This window comes from Xenia sp. Carnegie-2017, unplaced genomic scaffold (genome assembly GCF_021976095.1).
Source record: "Xenia sp. Carnegie-2017 unplaced genomic scaffold, XeniaSp_v1 HiC_scaffold_24, whole genome shotgun sequence".
Lineage (NCBI taxonomy): Eukaryota > Metazoa > Cnidaria > Anthozoa > Malacalcyonacea > Xeniidae > Xenia > Xenia sp. Carnegie-2017.
Genome location: NW_025813487.1, coordinates 1636292 through 1646096, shown reverse-complemented (window position 1 = coordinate 1646096; position 9805 = coordinate 1636292). Strand labels below are relative to the sequence as shown.

Here is a 9805-nt window from a genome sequence, read left to right as displayed (position 1 = left end):
TTTGACTTCTAATTTAAATAAATATTATACTAAAACACAAGCTGATAGTGTAAATTTAATGACTACTATACTAAAACCAAGCTGATGGTAGTATGCTTTGACTTCTAATTTAAATAACTATTATACTAAAACACAGAGCTGATGGTAAGTATGTTTGACTTCTAATTTAAATAACTATTATACTAAAACTGGCTGATGGTAAGTATGCTTTGACTTCTAATTTAAATAACTATTATACTAAAACTGAAGCTGATGGTAAGTATGCTTTGACTTCTAATTTAAATAACTATTATACTAAAACACAAGCTGATGGTAAGTATGCTTTGACTTCTAATTTAACTAACTATACAAAGAATGAGATTGATAGCAGAGTAAATGGTAAAAGTAGTACCATAGCAATCAATTAAATTATAAAAATTTTAATACCCGACAAAATATTATCAGAATTTATTTTAAAAATTTTAAATTTATTGAATTTACACTTTTATTAATAAATCCATCTGATAACTCTAAAACAATTAAATTAGATATTATGGCAGATAAGATTAAAAAAAAATTTATCATTAAAGTAACAAATGATAATGAAAAAAAGATAGTTAATGCATTACTAGATTTATATCACGTATACTGTGTTGATGATAAAGATAATAATATTTTATTCATTATTGAACAACAAAATCTTCAGTTTCACTAGGTTATGACGAATGGAAAAGAAAATGGCTGGCAGCATTTAATGGATTAACAAAATTCAAGTTTATTCACAACATCAATCTACATTATCTATGTCATTTAATGGTTTTCACAAAATTTTAGGGCTACTATAGAAGATAATATTCTATCAACTAAAAAATTTGTAAATGATGAAATCGAAAATTAAAAAATTTATTAAAAATAACTATCAAGCTAAAACTTAAGATGAAGAATAATCCTCATGTTTGACTACATATCACATAACTGTTTATAAAAGCGATATACAAAAGAATTCAAAATCCTGAAACAATTATTAAAACACTTTTAACAAAATTATATGACACTCGCTTGACAGACAAATTAAAAAACATATAGATTCCATATTTTGTACAACATTGTATTATTATACATGCGCTGATGAAATGTGCTATTACATTAAACAACCATTGTTGAAACATGCACTAAGACACGCGCCTGACAGGTCTTGTTAACACTTGATTATTAACACTTGATTATTAACACTTGATTATTATACATGCGCTGATGAAATGTGCTATTACATTAAACAACCATTGTTTGAAAACATGCACTAAGACACGCGCCTGACAGGTCTTGTTAACTTGATTATTAACACTTGATTATTAAAGACGGTTTTGAAGAGCATTTCTTAAGCCTCTGTTATTCTCGAATATTCTTCGAATATTCTTCGAATGTAAGGGGACGCTCCGAATTTTCACTTCGTGAAAATTTTCCCCACCGTCGCTTAGAATTCTCGAGGGCTCCATTCCCCTGCTCGAGCACGAAGTGCTCTGCGCTGCCGAGCCCTCTCCGAAACGATGCTTTCTTAACATTTGTTTGTAAAGACCGTTTTTAAAACATATAGATTCCATATTTTGAAAAGATGTTTTATTAACACTTGATTTCTAAAGATAGTTTTTAAAGAGCATTTCTTAAGCCTCTGTCGTCCTTCGGACAAAACGGGGCGAGCCGAAAATTCTAGCTAAAGCTAGAATTTTTACCCCAGCTCGCATGATTCTCGGCGATCCCATCCCCTGCTCAATTTTAGCTACGCTAAAATTTGCGCTACTCGGATCGCCTCCGAAACGATGCTTTCTTAACACTTGATTTCTAAAGATAGTTTTAAAAACATATAGATTCCATATTTTACCCTTTGAAACAATGACTTTTTCACAGCTTTCTTACATGACCTTTTACTGAGGACGCCTTTTGAACTATGGTCTTATTTTATGCTGTTATAAAGAAAGTTTTAAGGTTATATAGTATAGTAAATAGGATATAGCGCACTTTTCGTGCTAAATCCATATTTACTATTCTAGATAGCATAGAAATGTCTAAGGCAGCATAGAAATGTTAACGATAAAAAGCAAAACTTACGGGGAAAACTTTTCCGCGTGTTTCTATAACTCCATAGAAACACAGAAAATGTTTTATTTCTAGATAGCATAGAAATGTCTAAGACAGCATAGAAATGTTAACGATAAAAAGCAAAACTTACGGGAAAACTTTTCCGCGTGTTTCTATAACTCCATAGAAACACAGAAAATGTTTTTATTTCTAGATAGCATAGAAATGTCTAAGACAGCATAGAAATGTTAACGATAAAAGCAAAACTTACGGGAAAACTTTTCCGCGTGTTTCTATAACTCCATAGAAACACAGAAAATGTTTTTATTTCTAGATAGCATAGAAATGTCTAAGGCAGCATAGAAATGTTAACGATAAAAAGCAAAACTTACGGGGAAAACTTTTCCGCGTGTTTCTATAACTCCATAGAAACACAGAAAATGTTTTTTATTTCTAGATAGCATAGAAATGTCTAAGACAGCATAAAAATGTTAACGATAAAAAGCAAAACTTAAGGGGAAAACTTTTCCGCGTGTTTCTATAAATCCATAGAAACACAGAAAATGTTTTTTTATTTCTAGATAGCATAGAAATGTCTAAGGCAGCATAGAAATGTTAACGATAAAAGCAAAACTTACGGGAAAACTTTTCCGCGTGTTTCTATAAATCCATAGAAACACAGAAAATGTTTTTTTATTTCTAGATAGCATAGAAATGTCTAAGGCAGCATAGAAATGTTAACGATAAAAAAAACTTACGGGAAAACTTTTCCGCGTGTTTCTATAATCCATAGAAACACAGAAAATGTTTTTATTTCTAGATAGCATAGAAATGTCTAAGACAGCATAGAAATGTTAACGATAAAAAGCAAAACTTACGGGAAAACTTTTCCGCGTGTTTCTATAACTCCATAGAAACACAGAAAATGTTTTTTTATTTCTAGATAGCATAGAAATGTCTAAGACAGCATAGAAATGTTAACGATAAAAAGCAAAACTTACGGGGAAAACTTTTCCGCGTGTTTCTATAACTCCATAGAAACACAGAAAATGTTTTTTTATTTCTAGATAGCATAGAAATGTCTAAGACAGCATAGAAATGTTAACGATAAAAAGCAAAACGGGAAAACTTTTCCGCGTGTTTCTATAACTCCATAGAAACACAGAAAATGTTTTTATTTCTAGATAGCATAGAAATGTCTAAGACAGCATAGAAATGTTAACGATAAAAAGCAAAACTTACGGGAAAACTTTTCCGCGTGTTTCTATAACTCCATAGAAACACAGAAAATGTTTTTATTTCTAGATAGCATAGAAATGTCTAAGACAGCATAGAAATGTTAACGATAAAAGCAAAACTTACGGGAAAACTTTTCCGCGTGTTTCTATAACTCCATAGAAACACAGAAAATGTTTTTATTTCTAGATAGCATAGAAATGTCTAAGACAGCATAGAAATGTTAACGATAAAAAGCAAAACTTACGGGAAAACTTTTCCGCGTGTTTCTATAACTCCATAGAAACACAGAAAATGTTTTTATTTCTAGATAGCATAGAAATGTCTAAGACAGCATAGAAATGTTAACGATAAAAGCAAAACTTACGGGAAAACTTTTCCGCGTGTTTCTATAACTCCATAGAAACACAGAAAATGTTTTTATTTCTAGATAGCATAGAAATGTCTAAGGCAGCATAGAAATGTTAACGATAAAAAGCAAAACTTACGGGAAAACTTTTCCGCGTGTTTCTATAACTCCATAGAAACACAGAAAATGTTTTTATTTCTAGATAGCATAGAAATGTCTAAGACAGCATAGAAATGTTAACGATAAAAGCAAAACTTACGGGAAAACTTTTCCGCGTGTTTCTATAACTCCATAGAAACACAGAAAATGTTTTTATTTCTAGATAGCATAGAAATTTCTAAGACAGCATAGAAATGTTAACGATAAAAAGCAAAACTTACGGGGAAAACTTTTCCGCGTGTTTCTATAACTCCATAGAAACACAGAAAATGTTTTTTTATTTCTAGATAGCATAGAAATGTCTAAGCAGCATAGAAATGTTAACGATAAAAAGCAAAACTTACGGGAAAACTTTTCCGCGTGTTTCTATAACTCCATAGAAACACAGAAAATGTTTTTATTTCTAGATAGCATAGAAATGTCTAAGACAGCATACAAATGTTAACGATAAAAAGCAAAACTTACGGGAAAACTTTTCCGCGTGTTTCTATAACTCCATAGAAACACAGAAAATGTTTTTTTATTTCTAGATAGCATAGAAATGTCTAAGGCAGCATAGAAATGTTAACGATAAAAAGCAAAACTTACGGGGAAAACTTTTCCGCGTGTTTCTATAACTCCATAGAAACACAGAAAATGTTTTTTTATTTCTAGATAGCATAGAAATGTCTAAGACAGCATAGAAATGTTAACGATAAAAGCAAAACTTACGGGGAAAACTTTTCCGCGTGTTTCTATAACTCCATAGAAACACAGAAAATGTTTTTTTATTTCTAGATAGCATAGAAATGTCTAAGACAGCATAGAAATGTTAACGATAAAAAGCAAAACTTACGGGGAAAACTTTTCCCGGTCCCAAATCTGTTCAGCCATCTTTAGTCGACCTAATAATAAAAACCACAAAAATGAAAATTAATGCCATCAAAGCAAGGTTTTACGTGGAACAAATGACGAGAAACATATGCTTTAACTTACACGAGAAAAAACAATTACGTAAGGCATTAAAAGTTTGGATGTATAATCGAGTAATTATGGCACAGACTAAAGGAATACACACAAACGCCACTTCACTCCGTAAGTGCTGGCTGCAGTTACGCATGCTAACATTCCTATAGTTCAAAACAGGCAATTGACTGGCCCGCCATTATGGTAAACAAATGCGTAATAAGATATGCTCAAAAGAAAATTCAATGGAGTGAGCTTTCTGCGTTTCCTGATTCTATGATTATGGACTGTTTTGCATTACTGGAAGCAATGTTGGTTCTTCACTTCCCCGAAATGACGTACTATAAACCCTTGAGGTCACGTGCACACAAACTATATCTCGTTGTCACTGCAAACAGTGGAAGTAAACAGAAACTTTAAAACAATTTACACATCCGTGAAAACTATTCGGGCTTCCGATATCGGAATCTGAAATCCGGAATAAAAACTTTCAGACCCAACCTCTCATCGAAAAAAATACATTGCGCTTATGAATTCTGATATTAATATATTCAGATGGAACTATTGCAAACATTGAGAATTATTTGGAGCTTATTGATTATAAATTAAATTAAATTTTTATGTTATCTTTTGAACTTTTAGAGAGACAAGAGAACAGAGTCGACAGGTGGTAGTCATGCATCAGGCTAACCCAATTTATGATGAAACATCCTTCATATCTGCGAAGGAGTGAATGTCGTAAACGATTTTTTAAACTTTAGCTTTTATATAATCACAATGCCAAAATGGCGTAGGATAATTTTGTAGTTTCTAATATTTGGTTGTACTCAAACATAAGCATTCATAACTAAATTCTAATTATTTCAAGAACTATGATTAAAATCCATTTTGTCACCTTGTCTATATTTCAACACGAGAATCGCTATTATGAGCATATAACTAAGTTAGCAATGAGAATGTGGAGAAATGCTAACAAAACACTGAAATATAGTTACAGGCAGTCCTTTCTTCCTGATTCATGCTTTGAATAGCAGCCTTTTGGATTCAATAAGCGGATACGACTCACTTTGTGATTCTTATCAACAATCTTTAACTTACGAAAAAATTCTTGAAAGCATGCAGACAGAGCTAAAAATAATTATTTAACAAGGAAGATTTTCTAACAAATACGTTTCCTAACAATATCAAACATAATATTAGATATAAATGTAAGCTCAGCATACGTTACGCGATGGTTAACGACCACCCTTTATTCAAAGACAGCATAGTACAGAGAACGTTTGAGAGGATTAATAACCATGGTCCATTCGTATCACATACTTTGTGGTAGTATACTGAAAAATTTTTCTTTGTCTACTTTGAACGCATGCCTGTCTACTTATGCGTACTTCTATGTTTATTCTTCGTGCCTGTCTACTTATGCGTACTTCTATGTTTATTCTTCGTGCATGTCTACTTATGCGTTCTATGTTTATTCTTCGTGCATGTCTACTTATGCGTACTTCTATGTTTATTCTTCGTGCCTGTCTACTTATGCGTACTTCTATGTTTATTCTTCGTGCATGTCTACTTATGCGTACTTCTATGTTTATTCTTCGTGCCTGTCTACTTATTCGTACTTCTATGTTTATTCTTCGTGCCTTTCTACTTATGTGTACTTCTATGTTTATTCTTCGTGCCTTTCTACTTATGTGTACTTCTATGTTTATTCTTCTTCGTGCCTGTCTACTTATGCTTCTATGTTTATTCTTCGTGCCTGTCTACTTATGCGTACTTCTATGTTTATTCTTCGTGCCTTTCTACTTATGCGTACTTCTATGTTTATTCTTCGTGCCTTTCTACTTATGCGTACTTCTATGTTTATTCTTCGTGCATGTCTACTTATGCGTACTTCTATGTTTATTCTTCGTGCCTGTCTACTTATGCGTACTTCTATGTTTATTCTTCGTGCCTTTCTACTTATGCGTACTTCTATGTTTATTCTTCGTGCATGTCTACTTATGCGTACTTCTATGTTTATTCTTCGTGCATGTCTACTTATGTGTACTTCTATGTTTATTCTTCGTGCATGTCTACTTATGCGTACTTCTATGTTTATTCTTCGTGCCTGTCTACTTATGCGTACTTCTATGTTTATTCTTCGTGCATTTTGCTAACTGTAGAGTTTGCTCGTGCATATTCTATAAAAAGATTATAAAAATATTTTTTGAATTTGCTATTTTTCCTGGTGACCAAATAACCTTGTAAGTCTAAGGCAGCCCACAAGAATCCATCTTCCACAGTAATATTCTATTTAGTGCTGTTTCGAAAATTGGTGGGGTGGGGTGGGGCAGGGTCAGAAAATTAAAACTTTTCCTAAATTGAAATCGATGATTTTTAAGTGTGAGGAGACATGTCTTCCCCGTTCCCACAGGATTTGACGACGCATCACAATCCGTTAAGGTAACTATTTTTGGTCTTACTCTTGTTAAACAAGATCTGTTCTAATTTTGACTACCTCATTGCATTTTCACTCTTGATTGGTCAAAAATAATTTAAAGCATGAAAAAGAAAAATGGACTGTGGTAGTCAGACGTTTTTGTTATATGAAGCAAACGTATCAAACAAATTTGGGAGACATATGTAAGACGAATGTCAAAAATGCAGAACATAACTGTAAAATTTTGACGTACATGTGCTACTTTGAACTTCAATGACAATTGCTTTAGATGAACTGCTTGTTGCATTTAATAATTCTTTGGAAATTTTCACCCATCTTACACTCCTTCTTGCCTAGGCTTGAAGGTGCACTCCCCCATTTCAAACATCACCTTAATCCATCACTGGACTAAAAACACAGTAATATCCTGGTGCCGATGACATATATTGGTGATTATAAATCATAAACTAATAAAACATTTACATTGTCAACAGATGATGAATCAGCAAGAACATCGATGATAATAGTTTAGCAAATTCAATATTTAGCAGGGACTGGTTCTCATGGGGTAGTGGCCACATAGCCATCCTAGCAATGCCTATAAGGATAGCAAATTTGCCTACAAAGATTAATGTAGTAAGCCATAAAGTAAAAGCAATGGTAAACTGCTTTAAATGGTGCTCATTGACAAAAATATCTCATAATAATAGTATATGTATAACAGAATTTAAAAAACATAATAGTCAATCTAGAGAAAGGGTGGCTAATGGATTATCAATAAAAATGTTTACTATGTTTCCCAATGAATGCCTGATTTTAACATGTACTTTGCAAATATTTTGTGTTTGTCTAAACAATGAAGTCAAGTTTCTAAATAAGAAGAAAGATAGACAATTTAAGGCATGGTTCTAACATAAACATTATCACATTAAAAGATTAGAAATGAAAATTAGAAAACTCCAAAAAGAGGTATTCAAGAATTAGGTAACAAGAAAAATATATGATTCTGCAGAAGCAGTGTGAAACTTAACACAAAGAATTCGGTCATGGAAACTCTGATATAAAACTTCATATACATAGTATAAAATACAGTAGTAAATATGCATGAGAAGCTATTAAATTTATTTTCTTTCGGCTTATCACTAATCAGGGGTTGCCAAAGAAAATCATCCACAAGCTGTTATTACCAATCATAATAATTCAAAATGCACATATGTATACTAAATGATAATATTGAAAGAAGTTTTTTGTAGTGAGAGTTGTAGCTAGTGCAAACAACATCATATAGATAAACTGGTTGATGCTGAAGGAGTGCCAATAAAGTATGAAATATAGTATAGGGTGAAACACAAGTTGGAGTAAGTATGAAGTGACTTGTGTATCATCCTATAATAAATTTTACAAAAAACAATAAAGTATTTATTATATTATCATACATATATCATATGGAAAAATGAATGCATTCTTCTGGAATATGTTATTATCATATTGTGTAAATGATAATTAGGACCATTACATTTAGCAATACTACCCATTGGCAAAGAATAATTAAACCACAAAAAACTCTGATACAAGGCAAGGTACCTAACATTCTCAAAGTAGCCACTAGAATCTAATCTGAACTACACAGCCAAACAATATTATAACCTACACATAAAAATGAAAATTTGACATTACTTATCGTTGAAGAGTTAAAAATAAATGATAAATTTTACCTGAACGGACGATTAAATTCTGCTCAAAAAATCGTGGGAGCTTTGCTGATTGCTTCTTGCTTCTTTATACTTCTTGATACCTCTTTATCTACCGCCATTTTTAAACGGTTCAACGTCACGTGACTTTTCATACTTCAGCACAGCATTCTATGGCTGAGAAACAGCTCTTTAATAATCCTGTATGGTCCCCGAACTCCCGGGGACAATGAAAATGAGAGAAAACTACAGGAAATACAAAACACATATACGTATAACTGATTTTTTAAAAAACATAATTTTGTGCTCACTTTGCCCATAGTGCTTTGGAAATTTTGATAAAACTAGTGACGCGTAAAATAGAAATTCTCAGAAAACTGTTTGAAAAAGATCCTGAGTGCGACTAAAAGATACATCAGTGTTGTAAAACTCACTCGATAGTAAACTTGCCATAACAAGCCACGATTAATTTGCAGAATATGAGAGCATGCTGGGGTAGGAAAACTGATAATTGCGGGAGGGAGGGGGTCAAATCCATGTATTTATGTTATAAGCCTTATAAAAAGCTGGATTTCAAAAGAACTTAACATGCTTTTGATGAATAGATGAAGAGCTCCTCCCTCCCTCCTCCCCGAAAAAGGAAAAATTAACGATATTCTTAAGCCCATATTTAAGAACACTTGAAAACTATGAAAATCAGAAAGTCAAAATGCAAATCTTCCCATCATGCTTTTTGTCTCCAAAACAATTTACATTATGGTTGGCCACAAAATCTTGGTCCAACCAAATGAGGTTAAGGTGATGCTTTCAGCTGTGCCATATGTTTCCATGTTCCCGCTTGTTCCATTTGAATACCTCAAATTTGTTGAGATGCGAATTAATACTACCCAACACCAAGATTTTAACGATGAAAACATGCCTGTGAACATATTAGCATCATTTACAAGCAAT

The 9805-nt window shown here is 32.5% G+C and overlaps 1 long non-coding RNA gene across 2 annotated transcripts; it reads left to right on the top strand.

Annotated features, from left to right (window-relative positions):
* Nucleotides 1-367: 367 nt before the first annotated feature.
* On the top strand, nt 368-5639 carry LOC124451180. 2 transcript variants are annotated; one of them, XR_006950355.1, is made up of 2 exons: nt 368-378; nt 5412-5639. It is a non-coding gene; the product is annotated as an uncharacterized LOC124451180 (long non-coding RNA). The 2 variants fall into 2 exon arrangements; XR_006950354.1 differs by having other exon boundaries at nt 5387-5639.
* The last annotated feature ends 4166 nt before the right edge of the window (nt 5640-9805 follow it).